Genomic DNA, 27,329 nt, shown 5'->3' with positions numbered 1-27,329 from the left:
CATAGAACTTGTGCACAGCAGGCAGATGCAGCAACATATTCAGCTTCTGCAGTTGAGATTGAGACAGTTGTTTGCTTCTTGCATTGCCATGACACTAGCCTTTCTCCCAAGAATTGTCATCCTCCTGAGGTTGACTTTCTGCTCATGTTGCAGCCATCATAATCACTATCTCTGTAGGCAATTAGATCAAATGATTGATTCTTTGGATACCAAATCCCCAAATCTGGTCTTCCCTTCAAATATCTGAATATTCTTTTAACAGCATTTATGTGGGAGATTTTTGGACTTGACTGGAATCTTGCACACACACACATAGCAAACATGATATCTGGTCTTGTAGCAGTCAGATACATCAGAGATCCAATTTTGGCTCTATATTCATGTTCATCCACAGGCTCCCCTTTTCATCAGCAATCATCTTTTCCTTGGTGTCCATTGGAGTTGAGGCAGTTTTGTACTCATGACAGTTGAACTTGTTCAAGATATCTTGCACATACTTATTTTGGTGAATGAAGATCCCTTCAGCTTTCTTTTGAACTTGTAATCCAAGAAAGAAGTTCATTTCTCCCATAGAGCTCATGCTATATTTGGACTTCATCACCCCTTCAAACTCCAAACACATTTGTTCATTGGTTGAACCAAAGATGATGTCATCTACATACACTTGTAACAGAAGTAAGTCCGATCCCTTTCTTTTGTAGAAGAGTGTCTTGTCAATGGCTTCTCTTTGAAAACCATTTTCAAGAAGATGATTTGACAGCTCATCATACCATGCTCTAGGAGCCTGATGCAATCCATAAAGGGCTTTGTTTAGCTTATACACCCTGTTTGGATACATTGGATCCTCAAAACCTGGAGGTTGAGCTACATACACTTCTTCATCAATCTTTCCATTTAGGAATGCAGACTTAACATCAAGCTGGAACACCTTAATGTTCTTTGAGGCAGCATATGCATGAAAGATCCTGATAGCTTCAAGTCTTGCCACAGGAGCAAAGACTTCCTCAAAGTCTATTCCTTCCTCTTGAAGGTATCCCAGTGCCACAACCCTAGCTTTATTCTTAATCACCAAACCCCTCTCATCACTTTTGTTTCTAAAAACCCATTTGGTTCCTATTGCATACATGTCAAATGGCTTATCAACAAGATCCCACACATGTAGATCTCTGAACTGAGCCAGTTCTTCCTGCATTGCTTCTACCCAACTGTTGTCTTTCAGTGCTTGAGCAATATTCTTAGGCTCTATTTGGGATAGAAAACATGAGTAAAGACAGATGTTTGCAATTTCTGAGTGACTTCTTGTGACTCTTTCATGCAAATCTCAAATGATGTTTTCAGAAGGATGATTCTTTTCCACATAAGGAGTTTGAACAATCATATTTGTAGACACAGTTGTGTCAAGATTTGACTCATTGAGTTCTGGTTCTTCAATGATCAAATCAGTCTCTGCATCATGAAATTATGGTGCATCATCATTATTTTGTCTTGAAGTAGACGCACCATTGTTTTCTAAGTTCAATCTTTGAAACAGATCTTGAAATCTTGCAGTAGATGCAGCTTCTTCTTTACTTGCTTGGTTGCTTGAGTCTTCCTCATTCTGAACTTGATCATTCTGTACATCTTGATTAACTTGATTTATCTCAGTATGATCATGTTCAGGACTGTGATTGTTTTCTTGATTATCTTCTTGAACTTGTTCAACAATATCACTTGAGGAATTCTTCACAAAAGTATATTCCTTTTCTTTTCTAGCAACCTTTTTCCACAATTCTTCCAAGTCCAGTGGTTTCTTCTTTTTCTCTTCAATTACACTGGTCTTGTAGAATGAGTCATCAAAGTCTTCAGGATAAATCTTGAAAGACCTTATTAACTTTTCATGATCAAACAACCATGTTGCACCATCAACTGTATTGAATTGATTCTCATTAAAGATGATGTCAGATGATTCTATAACACTCAAATGGTCTTTCACATATACTCTGTATGCTTTTGAGTGTGTAGAATATCCAACAAAGAAACAATCTAGAGATTTTGTTTGAAACTTGTTCAAATAGTCCCTAGTGTTCAAAAGAAAACATTTGCATCCAAAGAGCTTGAAAAACTTGATATAAGGCTTTATGTTGTGGAATATTTCATATGGAGTCTTGTTATGCCTTTTGTTTACAAGCACCCTGTTTTGAACATAACAAGCAGTGTTTATGGCTTCAGCCCAAAACGTAACAGGCAAGTTAGCATCTGCTAACATGGTTCTTGCAGCTTCAATCAAAGTTTTATTTCTTCTTTTTGCAACACCACTTTGTTCAGGAGTTCTAGGAGCTGAGAATTGTTGAAGTATTCCCTTTTCTGCACAAAATTGTTGCATAACTCCATTCTTGAACTCAGTTGCAAAAATTCTTGCATAACTACCAGTGCCGTATTCCCTTTTCTGCACAAAATTCTTGCATAACTATCAGTGCTGTAAAAATCGCTAGTCGGGCGGTGAGGTGAGGACTACCGATTAATCGGGAATAATCGGATCGGACTTTAATGGATATTTTTCAGTTTTATATATATACGCACACATTTTATATGTAATTTTCAGTTTTATACATACATAAACATTTTCGGCCGGAAATTGGCTGGAATCTCGCTGGAAACCGTTGGTTTTTGCTGGAACCCGCTCATTTTGGTCGGAATTTCGCCAGCAACCGCTGATTTTGGTCGGAATCTCACCGAAAACTGCTGATTTTGGCCGGATTTGAATGTTGACTGATTAATTGGCCGACTAGCCCAAAATTAATCAGTGAAGTGAGGACTAGCGATTAATCAAGGATTAATCGATGCCTAGTCGGGATTTTTACAACACTAACCACTACTACTCTAATAATAAACTATGGTATTACACAAAAACATGTCACATAGTCTACAGTTGTAACCAAGGGGTTCTACATCATATGCCATATACTGATATACATGTGTGGCATGCATGGAAGAAACATATTTGGAATTTGATCGTGATGTAAGTACGTAAAGAATATTGCTCATCATGGTCAAACTATCATCTATGGGGTTCTTGATTTTGTGGAGGCAGATCTAGATGAGATAATTTGAAGGGTATATACATCCGATAGCTGTCGAAGATCTATATATATGTTTTCATTGACTAAGCTAATTGAATTTATCAAATTGAGTGAATTCTCAAATAGGTTAGTTTAATAAATGTTTTACATGATTCCAAGTATTCGGGTTTGATTTTATCATACACTACGGGTTTTGTTCTACATTTTATGGTTAGTGTTTACTGATTATACAACATTATTTGTCCTTAATGTTGCTAGTTTCTTTACTAAAAATAGAACGTGAAAACCTTTTTGACAAGACCTTGATTGAACATAAGGTTGCTATTTCTTTCATTACTTTTTTGACATTATAGCCCATATATTTTTTTTTCCTTTTCATTATTTAATTTGTCTTTCTATCATAAAAAAAATGTCACGCCTACTAAAAGGTTGATTAAAAATAATTCAGGATATGAATATGGGTTAAAAAATATGGTTTAAAAACTTCTTATTTTTTCCTGTATATAACATAAATTATAAGGATGATGAAAAAAGCATACTCTTTTTCTTTAAAGAAAACTTAGAAAACTAAACATATCTATCATATACAGAGAGGAAGGATGATGAATTAATGCTAGCTTTGATCGATGATCCTTAAAAGGAATATTGTTTAATAATTAAAATTTGATGAGTTATAAACCCTAGATCCTTTCTAGTTTCTTGTAGGAAAATTGGATTGATAAATATGAAAGGAAACAAGATAAACCAAATTGATGAGTTATGATCAGCTTTTCATGCATCAATTAACGTTGCATAAGGCATAAGCAGCAAAATGAGAACAACAACATTTAACTAACACCGAAACAAACACAAACAAACGAGGAAAACAACCAAGTGCGAACCATGTAGCGAAATCAAATACTAACGAACAATCAATCAATCAATCAATCATGCCCAGTAAAATCCCACCGACAGCAAAGCTATAAGTAGGGTCTGGGGAGGGTGGGATGTAGGCACACCGTACCTCTATCCAAAGGAATAAAGATGTGGCTTCCAGAGAGACCCTCGGCTCTAAGTACATGTGTATGAAGCAAAATAAAGGAAATCAAAGTTCAACAGTTATATAAAAACTACTACTAATTATAATAATATTAATAATAAGATCACAGTTTAACAGCTATATAAAAGCTAATAATAATTATAATAATAATAATAATAATATATGTAAGGGAAATACCATTATGGTATGTGACCTAAATAAGTTAAGTCTAAGCCCTAAGGTATTCAATTCTCTCTAAAAATCCTTAACTTTAATTCTACTTCTCCACAAATTCATATCCTCAACCATGTCCTCGGAGAGGTTTAGGTCTATCAAATCATGCCTAATCCTCTCATCCCAAGTCAATTTCGGTCGTCCTCTACCCCTCCTCCCCTCTATAGTAATGTTTTCTACGGATCTAACAGGATTCGTCGTCTGTCTTCTCTTTACATGTCCAAACCATCTCAATCTCCACTCTCTTATCTTGTCTGCTATGTTCGCCACCCCTAATCTCTCGCGAAACACAACGTTTCTTATTCGGTCTAGCCTTGTGTGCCCACACATCCAACGTAGCATTCTCATTTCTGCTACCTCCATCTTCCGCACTTGTGCCTTCTTGATGGCCCAACAATCTGTTCCATATAGCATTGCAGGTCTAACTGCCACCCTATAGAATTTTCCCTTTAGTTTAATCGGGAAACTCTTGTCGCACAATATACCTGTGGCTGCTTTCCATCTACACCATCCTACCTGAACTCGGTGGGTCACATCACTGTCTAATTCCCCATCGCTCTGTACAAATGATCCTAAATACTTGAATTTCGTTACCTGCGGGACCACCTGCCCTTCAATTGTGATATGTGCGTCTTCATTGTCGTTTATCCCACCAAAATCACAGTGGAGGTACTCCGTCTTAGATCGGCTAATCTTTAAACCTTTTGTCTCTAAGGTTGTTCGCCACTCCTCAAGCCTCATGTTTAGATCTTGTTTTTTCTCAGCAAGTAACACAATATCGTCTGCGAACATCATGCACCACGGGAGAGTCCCCTGAATCGACTTTGACAACTCATCCAAGACTACTGCAAAAAGAAACGGGCTCAACGCTGACCCCTGGTGAAGACCTACCTCTATAGGAAAGAAATCAGTATCCCCCACTGGCGCACGGACACTTGTTTCACTCCTGGTATACATATCCATAATTATCTCTATGTATTTCCTGGGCACTCTTCTACCCTCCAAGCACTCCCAGAGCACCTGTCGTGGCACACTGTCGTAGGCCTTTTCTAGGTCAATAAACACCATATGTAGATCACGCTTCTTCTCCCTATACTTTTCCATTAATCTTCTTATAAGGTGTATTGCCTCTGTGGTGGAACGCCCCGGCATGAAGCCAAATTGGTTGACCGTAACCTGAGTTTCTCGTCTAAGTCTAACCTCAATCACTCTTTCCGATAGCTTCATAGTATGACTTAGTAGTTTGATTCCTCGGTAGTTACCACAACATTGGGCGTCTCCTTTATTCTTATAGATAGGAACTACAACGCTGCTCCTCCACTGGTCTGGCATCTTACCTGATTTGAGAATACTATTGAACAGAGTAGTTAACCACATGACTCCTTCCTCCCCCAGACACTTCCACACCTCGATGGGTATGTTGTCTGGGCCAACCGCCTTGGACCTTCCCATCCTCCTAAGTGCATCCTTCACCTCTTCTCGTGTGATCCGTCGGCAGTAGCAGTTATTCGATTGTTGTCGTTGAAAGTTTGTGTTGTCATGTTCTTCTTGGTAAGCTCTCCCATTGTTAAAAAGATTGTGGAAGTAGGTTTGCCATCTTAGCTTGATGTCCTGCTCCTTGACCAGTACATGCCCATCTGTATCCTTTATGAACTTCACCGGTCCTAGATCTTGCCTTCTACGCTCCCTGGCTTTGGCAATCTTAAACATAGCATGTTCCCCCTCTTTTGTTTCTAGACTTTCATACATCCGTTTAAAGGCCGCCTTCTTTGCTTCCGCCACTGCCTTCTTCGACTCTATCTTGGCCGTTTTGTAGTTGTCCCTCAATTCCACTCGCTCCTCCTCATTCGTGCACCTCATTAGCTCCCAAAAACTTCCTTGTTTGTCCCTTATCTTGTCTTGCACTGCGTCATTCCACCACCAAGACTCCTTATTCCACATACTAACGAACAAGAACACCAAAACATATCCAATGAACGAGAGAAGCAGAATCAAATATTAATAAAAGCGAGAAACATTCCCAAACGAACGACTGGATCTGCAAAGTCTTCCACAATCATAAAGTCATTAGACAATTACACATGGATCAAATAGATCTCTGATTCCATGTAAATCGACAACGATATACAAAGTATACATGTATGGTTTTGTTATTACAGAAAAAGTGAATTACTATGAATACAATGAACCAAGAAATAATATAGAGTTAACCTAACTAAATAGATTAAGTGAAAAACTGAAAACCAATACAAAAACCCAATATCTATAATATTATCTTATCTAATATTATTATTACTGTGCTAACAATATCCTCAACGAAATCTTTCTATGAACAAAGTTAAAAACATAAAATGAACTTGTGAGTTACATGCATATATTGTTCATACCCTTGGATACATTCTGTTTACAAATTATTACTCCATCATCGACCATGTCATGAACACCAAAAGGATGCGTACGGACTTATATAAAATGTTAGGGGTAGATAATTTATTTATGACTTTTTATATAATGACAATTGTGTAATTGTAATATATAAATATGAAGGCCACGTTCCATAATATCACGTTTTTTACATGCTTGTAGTTGATTGTTTAACTTGAAGTCTAGAATGCTAATCATATTCAAGATCATGACTTAAACAAGATCCAATTATTGCCCAACAAACACTGATCGAGATAAATAACATTAAAATAATCTCCATATCACATACATCTTTTAGGGTTCTCTGAACCTAACATAAAACTGTCTTCAAGGATGCATTGCTAGTTTAGATGGAACATATCGGTCTCTCGTGCTATCAATATTATTCATTTTATATATGATGGATGGCCCATCTAGAAATGCACAATTTTGTTTATGGTTGCCCCTCTAGACACTTGCAAGAAGGTCACTCATCCAAGTATTAATTCCACCTAAATATATTAAACTGTTAAAGATCTACTCTCGCTCACTGGCATTAAGCTCAAAATGTGTTGTGATTTTAAGAGATGGGCCATCATTTACGAACCAAGGATTTATTTTGTCTACAACTAATGTAGGATTTGCCTACGGTGTACAATTGGGTCATGTTAATCATCTCCGTATTGTTACAATCACTCTCCTCCCCAGGGACTCATTGTCCTAGATGAGGTTTGCCCCACCATCTCGAACGAATTAGGAGTGGGTCTGATACCATTTATTAGGGTTGTTCAGAACCGGATATCTGAACCTTTCGGAAAGTGAAAATCATTATCTGAATCCGAAACTTCGAATATCCGAACTTTGGATATCCGAAATTTCGAATATTCGAACCCCGGATATCTGAATATCCGAAAAAGAAATAAAAAAACCTTGTTTTGATAATAAGAACCATACATCATCTTAATAATTCAAATTTCCAAATCCAACAAATCAAGCATACAACAACCAAATACGGTGGACCAGTGGCGCTTGAGACGTACGGTTGACTGGCTGGAGACGTACAACAACCAAATACGAATGACGGCTGACTGGCTGGAGACTGGAGACGTATTGTGGACCGGTGGTGCTGGACGGCGACTCTGCTAGTGTCGCCGGAAAAGTTGTACGTGGTGTTATGACCGATTGACCGGCGAGGGTTAGTGAGGTGTGAGAGAAAGAGGTGGCTGTTTTTTGTATGACTTGTGTTAATGTGTGATCTATTCTAGGGTTTTGTTATTGTGTATAATATAAAATAAAATTAAAAATATTAGAATTAAAATACCAGATAATTCGGATATTCGAAAAATCTGAAAACTGCTATTCGAATTCGACTCCGAATTTTCGGATAGTTCGAATACGAATAGTCGGATAATTCGGATATGGATTCGGATAGTTTGAACACCCCTACCATTTATAACATACCGGTCCCTTGTACCACCAGTATTGTTCGCTTTGCCCCTGATGGATGACTCATCTAGGAAAGCATGGTTTTGTTTTTGGTTTCCCGGATAGAGACTTCCAATGAGATCACCCATCTAGTACTACATCCACATGAACACACTTAATTTTGCGGATCTTTTATCATCCACTAGCATTAAGCCCAAAATGCATGAATATTTTAAGAGGTGGAGCATTCCTTACGAACCAATGATTTCTCTTGTCCACAACCATTGTGGGATTTGCCTAGGGTGTACAATTAGTTCATGCTAATCGTCTCTGTATAGTTACCATCACCATTTTACTCAAGCGTGCATATTTCTTTTACATGTACGTTAGATAACAGGTCTATTCGGGAAGGACAAATCGAGGACTCACGAGAAACTTAAAGATCAAGTGTTTTCATAATCGGGACATTTAAAGCAAGGATTTTATCAATGAAATAGACAGTTTTGTAACGTGTTTTTGAAACTTTATGGAAAATGTATTGTTTTTTCATTTATAAATTGAAGCATTGAAATTTGTTTACTGTAAAGGTGACAAGCCAGCCCTAGTATGAACAGGGTGTTACATTGGAGGTGTGAGTTCATAGCTTTTGAAGTTTTCAATCCAACAAGTATGTAATTTTATATTGTGTTATCAGTGACGGATCCAGAAAATTTAGTCAGTGGGTGCAAAAAAAGTTCAACCTGGAACTCGTCAATTCAAACTAAAACAAGTCAAACCAAAATGGGTCGGGTCAAACCGAAACGGGTCGAGTGAAAAATTTACATTAAACAAACTACGTATAGAAATGTAAAAAATAAATTTCATTAGAGATAAACAAAATACGTATTACAATTGAACTCTACGTGATTTCATCTTTTAAAAACGGTCAATTACAACTGCATTCTTAACACTTAAGGGTGCTTCTTTTTCAACACTAGCATTCAAAAAATCTTCACCAATTCGATTGCGTAAATTTGTCTTTATGATCTTCATTGCCTAAAAACATCTCTCAACCATTGCGGTTGCAATACGCAAAATTAATGTTAGCTTAAATAATCAATAAACCAAATGAAACGAGATGTGTTTCCTTGTTTCCACCATAACTCTAACAAAATCTGCAATACCTTATCGATTAGCAAATCTTTCATCTTCTCACACACTACCACTATACAAACCAAGTTGAGATGCAACAACAATTTTGTTCGCATTATCAAAATTAACTAATATGGGCTTAATTATTGTTCACAACAAAATTAAATTTGAGCTTAAAAATATCGGCTTAAAATTTAAAAAGTTAAGTTTGGGGCATTAAAAAAATTAAGAATGGGTCACTACATTTTTTTTGATGGGTCATTCGAGTCTTTTGACCTAATATGTTACAAATTTATAAAGAAAACTATGGACTTGAGTTGGTGCAAACGCTCCCCCTGACCAAACACTAGATCCGCCCATGTGTGTTATAACGAACCAACGTTGTGTAGTAGTAAGTTGTATCGTCTCTATTGTAGATGTGAAGAGTTCAAATCATACAATGTGCATATATAAGTTTATTATTAAAAAAAGCTAATTTTATGTACTCTATTAAATCTAATTATATAAACCAAGTTCGTAAACTTATACATTCACCTTTCATGTATAAGTTTACGGACTTGGTTTATATGGGTATTTAGACCAATATTTTTTTACCGTATGGCCATGTAAAAACATTTTTTTACATGGCCATGTAAAACAAATTTTTTTTTACCTTATTTTATATAATTGCTGATTTTTTTTACCTTATTTAATATAATATTTTTTCTTAACTTGGTGTTAGATCAATATTATCATTTTTTTTATTGGAATTTTTGTTTAAAAAGGTTGTTAATAAGATTTTGTCATTTCATCTTCCAAGTTTCTAGTTTTAGGAAAACAAAATATAAACCCTAAATTTCTAATCAATTCTAATTTACATTATCCAAATATTCAGTAAACCATAATCAATCATTCAAATATTCAATTGCCGATAAACAAATCCAAATTAATAATTTATATAAACAAATTAACAACTACAATTTTAGATAAAAGTAGAAAAATACCTACACTAAACAAATAGAAGTCGAACCGTGGAAGAGGGACTGAGGAAACCCCGATTATAGCCTACTCAGCTGCGACGTGAAGGTCTGGTGATCGGAGGAGGACAACAGGGGTCGGACAGAGTGAGGTGGAGAATGGCCGAATGAAATGTTGTTTTGTTAAATGTTGATGTCCGGCCTAAACCAAGTGTCCAAGAGGAACAACAAATGATGGTTATATTTGGTTTGGACTATAATTTGGTTGGTCTTTAAAATTTGGTTTGACTTTAATTGGTTTTACGTTTTAATTTGGTTATGCTTTACAAAAACATGAGTAATGTTATATTTTTTTAGGGATAGCGAAATACGAAAACCACCAAAAAAAATCTGCAATACTGGCGAAAATTGAGAGGTGGCGGAGGCTACCCCTGGTTACATCCTAAGTCCGTCACAGGTTACAAACTAGTCTTAAAGCTATTGACATATTACACTTGGAGCCCTGAACACAAATGTATCAAAAGATCATCGAGAATACAAATATTGTGATGTGAACTTTAAACCACTGAATTATAATTTGTTTTAAAATAAAAATATGTGTGAAGAAACACTAACCAGACCCCGGGCAGATTACTGGTAACCTGGGGGTTGGAGAGCTGTTTCCCACGAGGGGTTAGACCCTTGGAAGATGGTTCTTCTGATAACCTGCAAAACAGACACCGTGAGCTCGTCACTGAGAAGGGGGGGGTTCCTCCTTGTGACCACCCTCCGGCGTGAGAATCAGACTAGATTGCTCTTTAAATATAAAAGTATATTAAGAGATTGCTAGAGCAGATATCAGGTATATATGATAAGATAAGATGTCCCAAGATGATCATACCATTGGGGTATTTATAGCCGAAGGTAGGTTTCCAAGGGGTTTAGCCGGCCCAACACGCTACCAACTGTAACCTATGCACGTGCCTTGCCTGTGAGTGGTGGATAGGTAGCGGCTGACACAGAGCAGGCGTGTCGTGCACTCTTCCTCTTCTGCCAACTACAGGCTAGGCACGTGGTATGGCAGGAGTTGGTGGGTAGGCGGCGGCTATTGGTCACAGTGCTGTGGCGTGCTGTCTGCCATGCTGCTGTCAGTGAGCTGTCGCATTCTTGGTCAGATCTTTTGTCTGTACCTCGTCAGGTATCACACAAAAGATCCTCCATCATACGGACTGGCTCATTTAGGCGGGAGTTTTCCCCCTCCCGCCTTTGCTCATTCCTTCAGGTGACACTGGGGAGAGTTAAGTGCCTTGTGCGTGTAGCCATGCTGCGCGGGTGGCCTTCCCTAATGGCTTGTATCCGAGGCTGCGGGGACAGGCGGAGTCCTTCACCATTGGGAGGCATTTCCTGCGGGACCAGCTTGCGTACTGCGCGTAAGGACGTTACGTCTCTGAGCATGGTTGGTCCTGCGGATCCAGTTGGTCTCTGCGCAGACGTCCCTGTTTAAGGTGAGTCTTGCGGGTCCAACTGGGCTCTGCTGGGACCTACCTCTTCAAGTCCCCCCAGTCCAATGTTCTTCTCATGAGTGTTTAATAAAATGAGGTGAACTTTTGGACTTGAGCAAAGGGTTTTGAAAAGGGGTTTCGTAAGGTTTTCCATGGGGATTCTTTCCGCGGAAGTCCTTGTCACTTGCAGAAATGCCCGAGTTTCCTGCTTGGTCTTTGGGTATGATGCGGGTAGGTCTGTAACCTCCTCGCAAGTCAGGAGCATTGAGTCCCAGTTGTATGTATTTTCCATGAGGTTTTGGTAGTTTTGAACATAGTGATCAATTATGTTAAGACCACCAATTCCATCTTGGAGCTTCAAACAACGTAGTTCTCGACGTTCCCGCTATGCGGGGATGTTATTTCCGTTTCCGCAAGCATTGCCCAGAAGATCCTTCTTGGTTTCAATTCCCAGCGGAGCGCTAGGTATGTGAAGGGTTTTGCCTTAACACTGTACCTGTGCTCGTCTTACGGTTACTTTACTTCCAAGGTATTCCTGGCGTCAATTCCCTGCGGGTGTTAGGTATGTGAAGGGTTTTGCCTTTACACTGTACCCGCACCCGTCTTATAGTTACTTGGTTGCCGAGGTATTCTTGGCTTCAATTCCCTGCAGGTGCTAAGTATGTGAATGGTTTTGCCTTGACACTGTACCCGCATCCGTCTTACGGTTACTTGTTCACCAAGGTTTTCTTGGCTTCAATTCCCTGCGGGTGTTAGGTATGTGAAGGGTTTTGCCTTAACACTGTACCCACAGCCGTCTTACGGTTATTTGTTTGCCAAGGTTTATTTGGCTTCAATTCCCTGCGGGTGCTAGGTATGTGAAGGGTTTTGCCTTTACACTGTACCCGCATCCGTCTTACGGTTGCTTGCCAAGGGGTAAGGGGTATTTTCCCGCTTACTTTTTAATATTTTCGAATTTTGAATTTTGAAATTCGAAGAGTTGGTGAAAAGATAAGTCCAAACCTCTGAAACGTCGTGCGACGGTTTCTTCTGACTGTGTCAGGACGTGCAGGGAGTTATGGTGACGTGACAGAACATGGTCATTCCAGTTGCTTTTTCAGGCGCGTGGGCACGGGATTTCGGGCGCGTAGCCGCGAAATCTCTGGCATACGTCCTTGTGACAGATGTTGCCAGCTTGCTTTTGCCACGCGTCATAGTTTCATTGCACCTTTGATTTCTCTCTCTTCCGTATTAAATTCATCGCATTAATTGCGATTACTATATAAAGGGGGAGAGGGTTATTTGCAATTCACACTTTTCACTTTCATCTCTTCTTCTCAAGTAATTTCCGGCGAATTTTTCTGTTCAGTAAAGCATTACCCTGAAATCTCTTTTCATCTTTCTTCCACCATGTCTTCTCATGATGCTGATGACCAGAAGACTGCTGGCGAATGCCAGTGCTCTCTTCCTGTCGATCTGTACCAGTATATCGTCAGGAAGTTCATGCTCGAGTCTCTCGAGCCTGAGTTTCCTGAACCCCACCATACTGTGTACGATGCCCCTAGTGGCAAGATCGGGGTTTATGCTGCATTCTTTGTCTACGGAAACCTTAGGTTTCCGTTGACAAAGTTTGTGTACCGTGTCCTGGAGAGGCACGGTGTGCACCTGACAGAGGTGCACCCCATGGCCATTGCCAAGGTCCGGCACTTTGAGTAGGTGTGCCGGATACTGGGCCTTGAGCCCCTCGTTGACCGTCTGATGACCTTCTACACTTGGAGGTGCATCCAGGGGTGGTACACTCTTACAACCCGTATCAAGGGTTTAAAGATTTGTACCACCGAGCGGAGTCTTCGCTCATGGAGAAGAGAGTTCTTTTTCATATCCGCTCGCGCCATCCCCATCGCCATGAAGTTCAAGAATGGCCAGGCGCTTCCGAACCTTCCCGCCCTCAACTACGAGGAGGCGGAATGGTTCTCGAAGATATCTCGGGTCCAGTCCCCGGTTTTCCGTTTTCCGGAGTCGGCGATGGTGATGCTGGGGATGAGCCGGGTGTGGAAGGCGGCGAATGCGGATAAGGTTCCGATCGTCCTTGAATACGGTTCGAACTCTGTCCCTTATGGTACGTCTTGTTTCATTTTGCTGACTTCGATTTTTTCTAACTTTCTTGTTGATTTCAGAGGGGAACGATCTTCAGTCGCTCCTGAACCCGCGGGAGGAAGATGGTCCCGCGCGGATGGGTACTCGTGCTCTGGACGAGAACGAGTTGCCCATCTTAGAGCAGACCGCGGGTCGGTTCGTGGAGGTTTACCCGCCAGGCCAAGAGATCCTGAGCCACCGACGGCCAGGTAAGCCTATCTTCTACCCTGAACCTCTCAATGCTGTGCCTGCTGCTGGAGTTGACATTTCTTCTTCTGAGGAATCCGCAGAAGGTCCTCCACTGGTGCGGAAGAAAAAGGCTGCCGTCGGGAAAGGCAAGGAGAAGGTGGCCTCTACGGCCGACCCGGTAGTCCTATCTGACTCGGAGTCAGATAGTGCAGAGGTGGCGGGGAAGCCCGGTGGTGAGGAGAACACCGCTCCGGAGGCTGTAGCTGTTACCTCCGGGGAGGCAGCGACGACGACGGTTACCGGTGTCAAGAGGCCGGCTCCATCGGGTTCGCCCCCGCTCGTCCGTACGTTCAAGCTCAAGAAACCCCGTAAGTACCCCCATAATTCTTGTCTAGATTTGTTGTTTCAAATAAATTTTTCTAACACTTTTGCTTGTGCAGGTGTGGATGTTGACGCATTCCATGGTGGAGTTGGAGCAAGTATTCCCCCGCCGATGAGGGAAGGCTCGGTCAGCCTTCCCGAGGCGTCGACCCAGGCGTCTGCGCCTGCTTCCGTTGGTTCCAGCCTTCCTGAGGCTGTTCCAGCTGAGAAGGTGTCTCCGCCGGCCGTGAGTGCAATTTTTACAGCATCTTTCACGGAGCCGGCGGTTACTGTTGCTGAGGAGGCAACGCCAACAATGGCTACCACAGCGGCTGCCACCATACCTGCGCCACCGGCACCGACGGCCGGACCATCAGGTACGCGCCGGGCTTCCCGCCGATCTATGCCACCTTCCCGTCTGCCTGACCTGTTGGATGGATTTCCTTTAGGTTCAGGTGACGGGTTTGGCGGCTATCGGCCTGTTATTGACCCTACAGGTACGTAGGGTTCTTTTTCCTTTGTATATTTTTATCATCTTTTCCTAACTGCCTTTGTTTCTTTTGCAGTGTCGGATTCCAATGAAGTGTATGTTCCAAGATGGAACATACGCCGAGGAACAACCCTTCGCACCCCTGTGGAGTGCGTGGACTGGGCTCGCCACGCTGCTCCTCATGGTGCGTTGGGGGAAGCCATGGCTAGCTACCAAGAGGGTAGGCTAACCAATGAGCTTCGGGTTCTCCAGGCCCGGACGCAGCCCCGCGTCGAGCTGCTTTGTCGTGAAAACGACAAGTTAAAAGCAGCGCGCGCCAAAGATGTATCTGAAGCGCGGGCTCTTCGGGAGGAGAACCGGCAGTTGGCCGCTGCCGCAGCCGAGAAGGAGAAGGCATTCAAGGCCCTCGAGGTTGAAGTCCAGGCGCGACTCGAGGCCCGCTCCAAGGCTGCCCAAGCTGTGAATGAACAGCTTCGGCTGGCCAAGGAGACTGCGCGAAACTCAACTGAGAGGGCTGCCAAGGCTGAAGCTGTTGCTGGGCCACTTCGCGAAGAGAATGAGCAGCTTAAATGCAAATTAAAGGCTCTTCAGCATGCTCATGACGCCTTGGCAATGGAAGATGCCAAGAAGCTGCAAGAGATTCTTGACCAGAGGGGGGTGCTTGACCAAACCGAGCGGAAGCTTAAGGGCGTCGAAGAGGCTGCCGCAAAGGAAGTATTACTTGCCAATCTGAACCAAAGCGAAGCCGAACGCGCCCGTGACGAAGTGCAAGCTACCCTCCAATGGCTACTTCGAGAAGCGTTGCCTCAGGTATCCTCTTTTTTTTTCTTCTTCTACTTGTAATTAGAAAATGTTCTAACTTGTAATTTTCTTTTGTAGGTTGTGCGTCGGGTCCTTTCAGAGACCTCTTATGACGATGCGATGAGCGCAGCCCTCAACGCTTCTCATGAGGATGGGGAGAAGACTGGCTTCCTGCTTGGTCTTGGGTTTGCTGAGAGAGGCTTTCCGCCCTCCAACTTCCCTTTATTCAATGTTAATACTGAAGCTGCTTATGACCAAGCTGTGAACCAGTACGCTGCCTTCCCGCATCCAGTGGTGGAGAAGGTGAATGAAGCTGCTGCTGCTGATGATGGGCTAAACATCCTTAAGGCTTTCCTTGGGCAGCCGCTCTCTGACGGTGCTGGTCCAAGCGGAGGTGGCCCTGAAGCCTGATCCTGAAGATCCCTTCCCACTGCTAGGGTAGACTTAGCTTTGTATAGATTTCTTTTAGGCGGGTAGTTACCCGGCCACTGTTGTAATATATCATTGAAATATACGATTGTTATTCCTTTAATTGGATTCTTTGCTTTATAAACTTATGACTTGCATACTTAGTTTAAAATAGCAATTTTTCAAGTGTTTAGAATAAGAACCTTTGAACGTGGTTGATAGTGGGTTAAAGTTTCGCTTCCTCCTTCGTGATTGTGCGGGTAGAACCGTCACTTGCACTTGGTAGGATGGCTAAACTTTAACTTTTATCTAACCTGCGTGTAGGTTTTTCTTACTTTTTGAGGATAAGTTAACCTTTGAACGTGGTTGATAATAGGTGTGAAGTTTTGCTTCCTCTTTCGTGATTGCGCGGGTAGAACCGTCACTTGCACTTAGTAGGATGGCAAAACTTTACCCATACCTGACCTGCGTGTAGGTTTTTCTTACCTTTTTAAGAATTTTGTTTTGAATCGTTCGACGCGCGGTTGTCGGTAGGTTAGTGTTCATCTTCCTTTCATGATTCGTGCGGATAGACCGGCACTTTCATTTAATGGAATAATAACTCTTCTCCTTCAACTGACCTGCGTGAAGGTTTGCCACGTTATTGGGTTCGTGCGGGTAAGACCGCCTTCCCACGCAACGACTTCACGTAATGTGAATGCCGTCACCAGTGTTGGATAGTTTTAACCGTTCGACGCGCGGTTGTTGATAGGTTAGTGTTCATTTTCCTTTCATGATTCATGCGGATAGACCGGCACTTTCATTTAATGGAATAATTGAACTCCTCCTTCAACTGACCTGCGTGAAGGTTTGCCTGTTGAGGATAAGTTAACCTTTGAACGTGGCTGATAATAGGTGTGAAGTTTTGCTTCCTCTTTCGTGATTGTGCGGGTAGACCCGTCACTTGCACTTAGTAGGATGGCATAACTTTACCCATATCTGACCTGCGTATAGGTTTACCTTTTCCTCCTAAGAATTTTGAACCGTCCCACGCGCGGTTGTTGATAGGTTGGTGCAGTTCCCTCGAATGATTCATGCGGATAGACCAGCACTTTCATATGGTAACTTTTTTCCCCTTCAACTGACCTGCGTGAAGGTTTATCATGCTTTTTGGGTTCGTGCGGGTAGGACCGCCTTCCCATGCAATGACGTTTTTTGTAATTATGCGGTGAAAACCGGCATATTAGTGTGTACAAAAGTATAAATGTAAATCATCAGCTTCGACGTTTGAAAGAGAATCATTTCCATTAGAAGTGGCTCTTGGCCTTTTCTGTACAAATTGGAATTGATTACATGCAAACTGTGTAATTGAACTCCCTTCCATGTTGGGACAGGAGTGCCATCGAGCCGACACGCACCTGTTTCGGGATCTCGTTCTTTACGCAGCATGTAGTCTCCATATTGAAGCTGATTTTTTATTCATGTTTACCCCAGCCATGGTTCCACACGCACCTGCCTGCCTGCTTAGCTTTTATTTCGCCACGAGGTGTGCGAGCGTCCCATCTCTGACGAATGTTTCGACCATGTCTTTTACGTCTATGCATTCTTCAGTGTTGTGGCCTTTTGTTCTGTGATAGTCACAGTACTTGCTCCGATCAACATCGTGACGATGTCGGATTACTGGAGGCTTTGGCCATGGGAGCTCTTCAGTAGCAAATATGTCAGTGACGCTTTTGGTAAGTGGCGTCCATCTGGAGTTCCGGTGCAGCTTTACATTATCCCTTTCACCCAATCGGTGCTGTAAGCCAGATGAGGTGTCAAAGTTTACCCTTGACTGCCAAATGCCTTGCTTCCGTTTTTTGTTCAATCGGGCGGTGAGGACGTTGTCCTCTCTCGTCCTCTGGGTGTAAAGGTTTGTGCTCTGCGGAAGGTCTCTACCCAGTTGCTTCTCCGTTTCCGCATAGCGTTTGGCTGCTGTCATGATGCCATCCCATGTGGATGGCATTCCATCTTTACCCGTTAGGGTGCGGATAAGCTCTGGGTCCTGCGCGCCCTGGATGAAGGCTGCGCGAACAAGATCCTCGCTGATATTGCTCAAACTTAACTTCTTTGAGTTGAAGCGAGTGATGAAGTTTGGCAGAGATTCATCTTCTTCCCGTATGCATTTGAGGATTGTCCATTGCTCCTCGGTATACTTTCGCTGCTGGCTGAAGTGTTGGCTAAACTTCTGCTGGAAGTCTGCCCAGTCGTAAATGTGGTTAACCGGTAAACGATCAAACCAAACCCTAGCAGCCCCCACCAGCGTCATTTGAAACATGTAACACCACGTGGGTTCCGTCCAGTTGCTGACGGTTGCCCCTGCTATGAACCTGTTCAAATGGTCGTCTGGGTCGGACATACCATCATAAGTGCCTATGTTGGGCATTTGTTTGGCACTTTTTGGGGCAATTGCTTCCGCAATGTCCCTTGCAAATTTGGACGTTCCCGCATTTGCAACGTTCGGTCTGAACGTTTTGGAGAAGTCTCGTGAACTTCCACCTGTGCTTTTTGGTTTGAAGGCTTGTCCAAAATGCCTTCTCAGTTGGGAGTCCGTTTCCTTACGCTTCCCTTTTGCCCTATGGCGAGGGTTCGTGTCGGAGTCGGATTCCTCCGAGTCATTGTCCAAGTATTCTTCGAATTCGTCGGCCTGTTGGACGGAACGCAAGCGTTCGTCCAACTCAGCTTGGAATTCCTTTTGTCGTGCCTCCGCCCATGCCTTAACTTCATCGAGAGTTTGGCGGGGGAGTCTTGTTCGTTTTTTAAACTGGGTATCGGTGAATCCCAGTGGGCGATTATTTACTGCACTTGCCCCAGCTTGGGTAACTGGGGTAGTGTTCGTAAAATTTACTTCACTTGCCCCGGCTTGGGTAACCGGGGTAGTGTTTGTAAAAACTGTGTTGCCGGTATTCCCTCCAGTAGCTGGGGTTGTGGTTACCGGAGTTTCTTTAACCATCTTTCTAGAAGTTTGAAAAAACTGGAGAAAAATGAAGTTCTAGCTTTATGCACGGATGGCGCCAATGAAGAAACACTAACCAGACCCCGGGCAGATTACTGGTAACCTGGGGGTTGGAGAGCTGTTTCCCACGAGGGGTTAGACCCTTGGAAGATGGTTCTTCTGATAACCTGCAAAACAGACACCGTGAGCTCGTCACTGAGAAGGGGGGGGTTCCTCCTTGTGACCACCCTCCGGCGTGAGAATCAGACTAGATTGCTCTTTAAATATAAAAGTATATTAAGAGATTGCTAGAGCAGATATCAGGTATATATGATAAGATAAGATGTCCCAAGATGATCATACCATTGGGGTATTTATAGCCGAAGGTAGGTTTCCAAGGGGTTTAGCCGGCCCAACACGCTACCAACTGTAACCTATGCACGTGCCTTGCCTGTGAGTGGTGGATAGGTAGCGGCTGACACAGAGCAGGCGTGTCGTGCACTCTTCCTCTTCTGCCAACTACAGGCTAGGCACGTGGTATGGCAGGAGTTGGTGGGTAGGCGGCGGCTATTGGTCACAGTGCTGTGGCGTGCTGTCTGCCATGCTGCTGTCAGTGAGCTGTCGCATTCTTGGTCAGATCTTTTGTCTGTACCTCGTCAGGTATCACACAAAAGATCCTCCATCATACGGACTGGCTCATTTAGGCGGGAGTTTTCCCCCTCCCGCCTTTGCTCATTCCTTCAGGTGACACTGGGGAGAGTTAAGTGCCTTGTGCGTGTAGCCATGCTGCGCGGGTGGCCTTCCCTAATGGCTTGTATCCGAGGCTGCGGGGACAGGCGGAGTCCTTCACCATTGGGAGGCATTTCCTGCGGGAGCAGCTTGCGTACTGCGCGTAAGGACGTTACGTCTCTGAGCATGGTTGGTCCTGCGGATCCAGTTGGTCTCTGCGCAGACGTCCCTGTTTAAGGTGAGTCTTGCGGGTCCAACTGGGCTCTGCTGGGACCTATTACACTTGGAGCCCTGAACACAAATGTATCAAAAGATCATCGAGAATACAAATATTGTGATGTGAACTTTAAACCACTGAATTATAATTTGTTTTAAAATAAAAATATGTGCATACTAAAAAAAAACTGTATAATGTTTCATATCAGAAAGTGAAAATGGTAACTGTTTGGTCACATTATTAAAGGGGAGTTAGTCCACAAACTTCCAAAAAGCCCGACATTCTTTTAGACACCATCCATAGACGCATGGATGAAATCAAAAGCCAAAAAATAAAACACACTGATTTGGGTTTCCTTATTGGAAAGGATCTCAATTCCTAGTCACATGCTTATTGAAAAAACAAAGATGGTGTAACATGATTTCTTTCTGTTTTAGGATACCAGAGATTATTATTCTATTCATCACATAGTTTACTTGATATTTACACTTAATGTTGAAATATGCCTATGAATTATAGGTGTAATTATAAGGTATGCAACAACTTAAAACTCTTTGACATTATTATATTTTGCTAGTTTAGATACATATTAATGTGAAGTAGTGAACAAGTAATTGTGCACGCGCGTTGTGATAAAGCAGGTTAAATATGTTACATGTTCGAAAGCTAGTGCATTGCGGCGCGTACGTGGCAGGAAGTTGGTCGATATTGATTCAATTCATTACTAAAAGTTTTGTAAAGGTTTCATTACCAAAGTTGAGGGGCTAAAGGTAAAAAATGTGAAACAAAAGCTGAGGTGATAAAGCGTAAATATGTTAAACTAGTGTGGCATGTTCAAAAGATACCGTGCGTTACGGTGAGAATATAACGGGAAGTCAATCAGTACCTTTTGACTCGTGGTAAAAGTTTGGTGACAAAAATTACATTGTCAAAGTTTAGGGGTTAAAAAATAAATATGTGAAACAAAAATTGAGAAACCAAAAGTATATATTTGAAAGGAAAATTGATTTTATTTATCCCAACTATTGTCTTTTGGTCATTGTCGGTCCTAACTAACGAATTGGTCACTGATGACCCCAACTTTTAATGTATTTGTTCCTAACGATCCACGGCTAACATAATCCTAACGTCGTTAGTTTCAGGTCGCCGGAAAAACTTTTTTGCAGGGAAAGTCAATTTTTTGCCGGAAAACACCACCTGAACACCGTCACCACCACCAATTGACTCACCGCCAACCAACCACCATCACTTAAGCATCAACTGATTCCGACAGTGGTTCTAGGGTTCCGGAGACCTCAATAATTGAGACTTTTACTAGAAAAAAAGTTCCTAAAGGTACGATACAAAGTTACCATGATGTTTGAGACAAAATTGTTAAGTTTTCGGGGAAAATGTGTGTTTTCCGGCCAAAAATGTTTTTCCGGCGACCTGAAACTAACGACGTTAGAATTCTGTTAGTCGCGAACCGTGAGGAACAAATATGTTAAAAGTTGGGACCGTCAGCAACCAATTTGTTAGTTGGGACCGGCAGTGACCATAAAACGATAGTTGAGACCAATAAAAATCAATATTCCAATTTGAAACAAAATTGAGAAGCAAAAAAGTGTATATATGTGAAACTTAAAGTGGAGCGTCCAATGCCGTAGATAAAACTTGTGAAACAAAAGTTTGAGAGGCCAAAAACTTATGCATGTGAAACTTAAAGTTGATGGGTAAAAAAACGTATGGATGTTTTTTTATTAAGGATCCAAACTATTTTATAGACTGCTCATAAACTCATAATCAAGTTCTATTTATATTTTATATAAAACTGGCCAAAACAAATTGAATGATAGAAAATAAAAGGTAATCAAATGAAATTTTTGTTGTTCTTTAATCGGATGATCTACAAAAAAGTTTTATAAGTTTTATTAACAAAAAGGTTTATTGATAATATCCTTGTACAATATCCTTTTAATCACTTTATAATACAAGGACTATACATGAAAATTAATTTGATTGATCAGAGATATATTTCAATCTTTTCTACTTTTTGAAGGTTGAAAGTCATTTTAAATAAACCAATTTAATTAAATGATTAACATTAAAGATAATAAGATATAACACTAGTTAAACACCCAGCCTTTACAGGCTCAATAGTGGGCCTAAGGTTAACGGACCACTGCTTCTATTTCACAGACGCAAGAAGCCCATTTAGTTACATTGGGCCTGCATTTTCTCAAATAAATTGAAGACTCAAATATAACAACTCATGAAGTAACCAATAACCACCTTCAGTTAGTATGCTTACTCCATTTCTCATAGTTGAACAATTCCAGTATTATCTCCACCACCGCCACCGGCCCACCACCACCTCTTCGTCCTGTTTTGACCGATGGTTGACTGGCAAGTTCTTCCCGGACATATATCTACATCCCACAACCTGTCTAGTTTTTCTTGTCAAACTCCAAAATGTGTCATCTTTTCCACTTGATACTCTTTTTAAAGAATCAGGATTCTCTAGTTCAATGTTATCGGCACATGAAACCATTTCATGAGACGGTTCTTCTCGTTGCCGAAGGGTTTTGTTCACAAGTGTTTTGAGAAAGTTCATGACTTGAGCTGCATGAATCAATGCTGTCAAAGGATCCACCATCTGCATTTACAAAGTTTTATTTTTGGGTCATTTTTCATTATATTAATTTATGGGGGTGGGATCCGGTACAAATAAAATTAACATATTAAACATATAAATAACTAGAGTAATTATAGCTTTGAACTATAGTAATTATGTTATAAAAAATAATATAGTGTAATAATAATTACTCTAGTGTTAATATAATTACTCTAGTTATTTGTACACTTCTTACGATAAAAGTCATTTATATTTTATCCAAACTCATTATTTATGTAAGTGTACTTAAAAAAGATTGATTAAATGGACCTTTGTCATGTTGGGGGCAAACACCACAGCAATGTTGTGGGAGTTCATTTTGTTGTGTGGTTCATATGTTACAACATCTGCCATTAAATTAATGGTCCAATCAAGAAGTGCAGCCTCTGTTTGAGGAAGGGATTTCGCGAGTGCGGTGCATTCGTCTTCTGTGTTGCAATGCATTACTTGGTCGAGGGTTAACGAATCGAGAACACCCGTAGGCAGTTCTCTGAACCATGCCTGTTTACAAACATTAAAACATACATTATTTTCATTTTCTAATAATTAAATGGTAAACTGAATTTAGTGATCCAATACTATTAACCGATTGCCTGATAATAATCAACACGCTTAATTTCACTTTTGTTGACAAGGGCAATCATGTATAGACTATTGGACGCAATATATAGGTTGTGGAGTCAACCGAACCAACAGTTTATCCATTTATTTGATGTAACATATATTACGGTTTCTGGAGACACCCCCAAATTTTTTTAGCGCCGAGCCCTAGAGTTTTTTAAACTTAGAAAAGATCAATCTGTAAATGTTTCATTAAATGTAAAAATCAAATTAAAAAAAGTTTTGAATTCAATTCGATTAAGTGCTTCGGTTATTCTTTTTTAATGATTATTGAACAAAGCATTATCTTTTTTTGGTCATGTTTATCTAAAAAAAAAATTGTAGTTCTTAGTTTTAATGATGACAACGACAAGTTATCATTATTTATGTAACCTTACTTGACACAAACCAAAATTTTAAACGTCGTGTTAACAGACATCTAAGTAATTAAAAAAGAGAGACCACTATAGAAAAAACTATAGATCCTCAACATAGAGCAATCTCACTTTAACGGTGAAGTAAATATCTTTGCCGCTTTCATTTATGTTGTTTAAATTACATGTTTGCTATAATCTGAGTAACATAAAAATCAGTAAATTGTTAATCTTAGGCTAAGGAAGTTACTTTCTTCTTAGAGCATGATTGACCTTAGCAACGAAAGTGAAAATTATAAGTATAATTGGTGACATAGTTAGCAAAGATTATTATCGGCTAGTGGGTCATAGTTTGAATTATTAAACACCAAACCGACAAATTACTCATATAAATAGTATTAGGGTACCTTAATCAAGCCAGCTAAACAATGAACATCTATCCCATGAGGGATAGACCCTTTGTTAAGTTGTTTCCTAACCTCCTCCTCTTGACTATTTTCTGCATTTATTCTGAATATCCCTTCTGCCTTTAACCAATAACATATAAAAAAACTAAATGATCACAAACTAAAAGTCTTACACAAAATGGTTAAAAACGGTTACAAATTTAGCATTTTAATTACTTGCAGACCGCCTCCTGCGTATAACCGCCTTTGCAACACTAGAAGTATAGTCGGCACCCTATTCCCTCTCCCTCTCCCATCATAAGAACATTGCATCGACTCCACCGATACCCCAAACACGCTTATGCTTTTACAAACAAAAATAAGAGTAACATTTCAAGTTAAATCTTTTAAAATAATAAATAGTTGACTTGAAAAATAAGAAATAACAATTCAAGATTTGCATAGTGCATCCGTAAAAGGGCCTCACCCATCAATCCCATACCCATTTTGTGTCAAAAACACCCCCACGCCGCTATGGATTGGGTGTTTTTGGCATATTTTCCTTCGGCACGTTTTCCTGACGATGCCATTTAGGGCGAGAGTTAAGGTTGCCTCGTGGGTAAGCTAAATAAGGCCAAGGCTTTAGCCTCCAGTTTTATAGGGCCTCAGTCTAAAATAATGGCTTGTATTATGAGTTTTTGAAAGTGAGCTTTTTCTAAATAATAATAATAATAATAATAACTCAGTGATGGGCTACAAGTTAAGGAAGAATGCCACGTAGCCATTATCACGGGATATCATCCATATTACATAATTCATGATACCCTCTGGTCTCTATAGCTATATGCAAAATATATATATATATATATATATATATATATATATATATATATATATATATTCTCAATATTTTAGTTAATTTTAGGCCTCCAAACACATTAAGTCGGCCCTGGGCCGGCCAAGAGGTTTGGTCAAAGGATCAATTATATTTTCCTTTTTTTCGTTAAATTACTTAAAACATTATTTAATTATTAAACCCACTATGCATAAAATTGGTCTAAATGACATTAACGTGACATGACGTTTTCCACTTCAACTACAGATAACAATCATAAAGTACCTCGCGCTAGGGGGTTTGCGTGGGACTTCGGATTGAAAATCGACCGGCAAACCAAGAAACCCATCAAAAGGATCGAATGTGACATGCGAAACATGTTGGACGTCCAATATCCAACGAGGAAGTATCAGATGAAGCATCATCGGATTCATCCACGGTGCATGTGACAATTGACTTACGAAGACCAGCCAACAAGAGAGACAAAATAGTAAAACTAGAGGTTTGAGGTTGATGGTTTTGACGGCTGTCAGGGCTAATGAATGGTGTGGTTATTGGGTTGTTGTTGTTATTGTTGTTGTTGAAGTATGAATAATCTTGATACAAAGAGTCAACGCCTTCAAAGAAAGTGGTGGTGGGTGGTGGTGATACGGTGTAAGATTTGGATCTAAAAAACTTTGTCATTTGTTTGTTAATAATAATAATATTATTTCATATGAAAAATATTACATGAAGAAATGAAGAATTGTGAAGGGTGGATGAATGAATGAATGAATGAATGAATTTAATAGGTGGTGGTGGTGGTGGAAAGGTGGATTTATTATTTTAATTTAATGTTGATTTTGTATAATTTTTATGATAGATTTGGTGGAAACTTGAAAAGATGGGAGAAAGGTGGTAGACCCATGAATGAGAAAAAGGAAGGGGACAATACGAAAGTCTACTTTTGGAAGTTTTTTGTCATTTCCAATTTTCTTCATATTTATTTCGTTTCCATAAATACACAATATAACTTATTGTAATTTTTTTTATTGGTAACAAATGTATTTTATATGAAATGATTCAATAGTAAAAGGTTACCGTTAGTTGGCTTAGTTTAATCGGACAAAGCCCTTAAACAGCTTAAAGTAAAAGTTATCTTCAGTTCCTGTGAAAACTAGGGTTGTCCAAACTGTTCGCCGCTCGTTCGTCGTTCGCTTGAATTTTGCTCGAAAAATGCTCGTTCGATTTCGGCTCGGTTTGGAAGTGAGCCGTTCGGCTCGGCTCGGTTCGATTTAAAAGCAATCCAAGCACGAGCAAAGCCTCGCTCGGTTTGGTTCGGTTCATTTTGCTCGAATTATTTTTTATTTATTAGTTTTATATATAATCTTTATGTATATATATAAAAGTATACTATTTTTTAAAGTTTTTAAAATTTTCCTCTTTTGTGTTGAATTCAAAGTTCAAATTTAAACCATAGCCACTCGTTTTATATATGTTTTGTTGTTAACTATGAGTTTTATACATTTTAAAGGTAAAGGTTTAGACAATTTAGAGTTAAAAGTCTTGAATTAATGATATTTTGAAGTTTTAGAAATTTAAAATTGGAAACTTTGTACGAAATCAAGCAAAACCAAACCGAAACAAGTCGCTCGGTTTCAAAACCAAACCAAGTTCAAGCATAAAGATATCGCTCGTTTCTTTAAATTCAATCCGCTCAGTTCGGCTCGCTTTCAAACCAAACCAAGTATGAGCATGTCCGCGTTCTGTTCAGTTCGGTTCGTGAACAGCCCTAGTGAAAACCGCTTGCCCATAATTTATTGAAAATATTCAATTATAATATACTATGTATATAATTTTTAGAAGAATTTATTTACATTACAATTTACCATCATAATAATTCTACTCGTAATATATACCTTCTCTCTTTTATCACATGTAAAACTAGAACCCTCGTACTTATAAGAGGTACTCTAGCTTTCTATCACATTTTCAATACCGTTAGGTTATAACCCTCAACCAACATCTCCTTTCTAATATAATAGTATAATATTGACTTCTTGGCGTGGGTGGAAGTTAGACAATATGAATGAAAGAAATAATTCGCAAATAGTAAGAAATCTATATATTGAAATTCGAGTAATTAACACTTGAATTAACTCCTAATGGCTTTTTTTGTTTAGGATTGTGTGGAAATATTATATAAAGCCGACAACTCAAAAATGCAAAAATATGAAAATGGGCTTGTGCATGGAATTAGGCTTGCGCAAGCCTCAAGTGTTGAATCTGCTCGCACCAACCTAACCCATGTCTGTTTTGGTTTTTCATACTTGGTCAGATCTTGCGGTTTAGCTATTCTAATCTTGCGTGTGGCTAACAAAAGTTAAGTGTGATTTAGTGAGATAAAAAATCAAATCAAAGAAACAAAACATACCATATGTTGAACTTGAATAGAATGGAGTTGAAGATTGAGAACTAATCTCTAATGTGCAAAACAAATAAAAACCAAATATTGCTTTACTTTGCTTTTGTT

General features: G+C 40.3%; 1 protein-coding gene and 1 pseudogene across 2 annotated transcripts in view; both read right to left on the bottom strand.

The window, feature by feature from the left end:
- Positions 1-27,329, bottom strand: part of LOC143539619 (ubiquitin-ribosomal protein eL40 fusion protein) — a 183,801-nt gene that overhangs the window by 106,541 nt on the left and 49,931 nt on the right. The gene's annotated exons all lie outside the window — the stretch shown is intronic.
- On the bottom strand, positions 22,092-25,583 carry LOC143539572 (rho GTPase-activating protein 5-like; annotated as a pseudogene). Its single transcript, XR_013136467.1, has 5 exons — positions 25,103-25,583; positions 24,220-24,346; positions 24,004-24,123; positions 22,893-23,123; positions 22,092-22,604 (listed from the first exon to the last, which is right to left on the bottom strand). The product of XR_013136467.1 is annotated as a rho GTPase-activating protein 5-like (transcript).

This window comes from Bidens hawaiensis, unplaced genomic scaffold (genome assembly GCF_021521415.1).
Source record: "Bidens hawaiensis isolate Kalapana, Puna unplaced genomic scaffold, B.hawaiensis_p1.1 tig00000820_1, whole genome shotgun sequence".
Taxonomy (NCBI): Eukaryota; Viridiplantae; Streptophyta; class Magnoliopsida; order Asterales; family Asteraceae; genus Bidens; species Bidens hawaiensis.
This window is presented reverse-complemented; position numbering and strand designations above follow the sequence as displayed.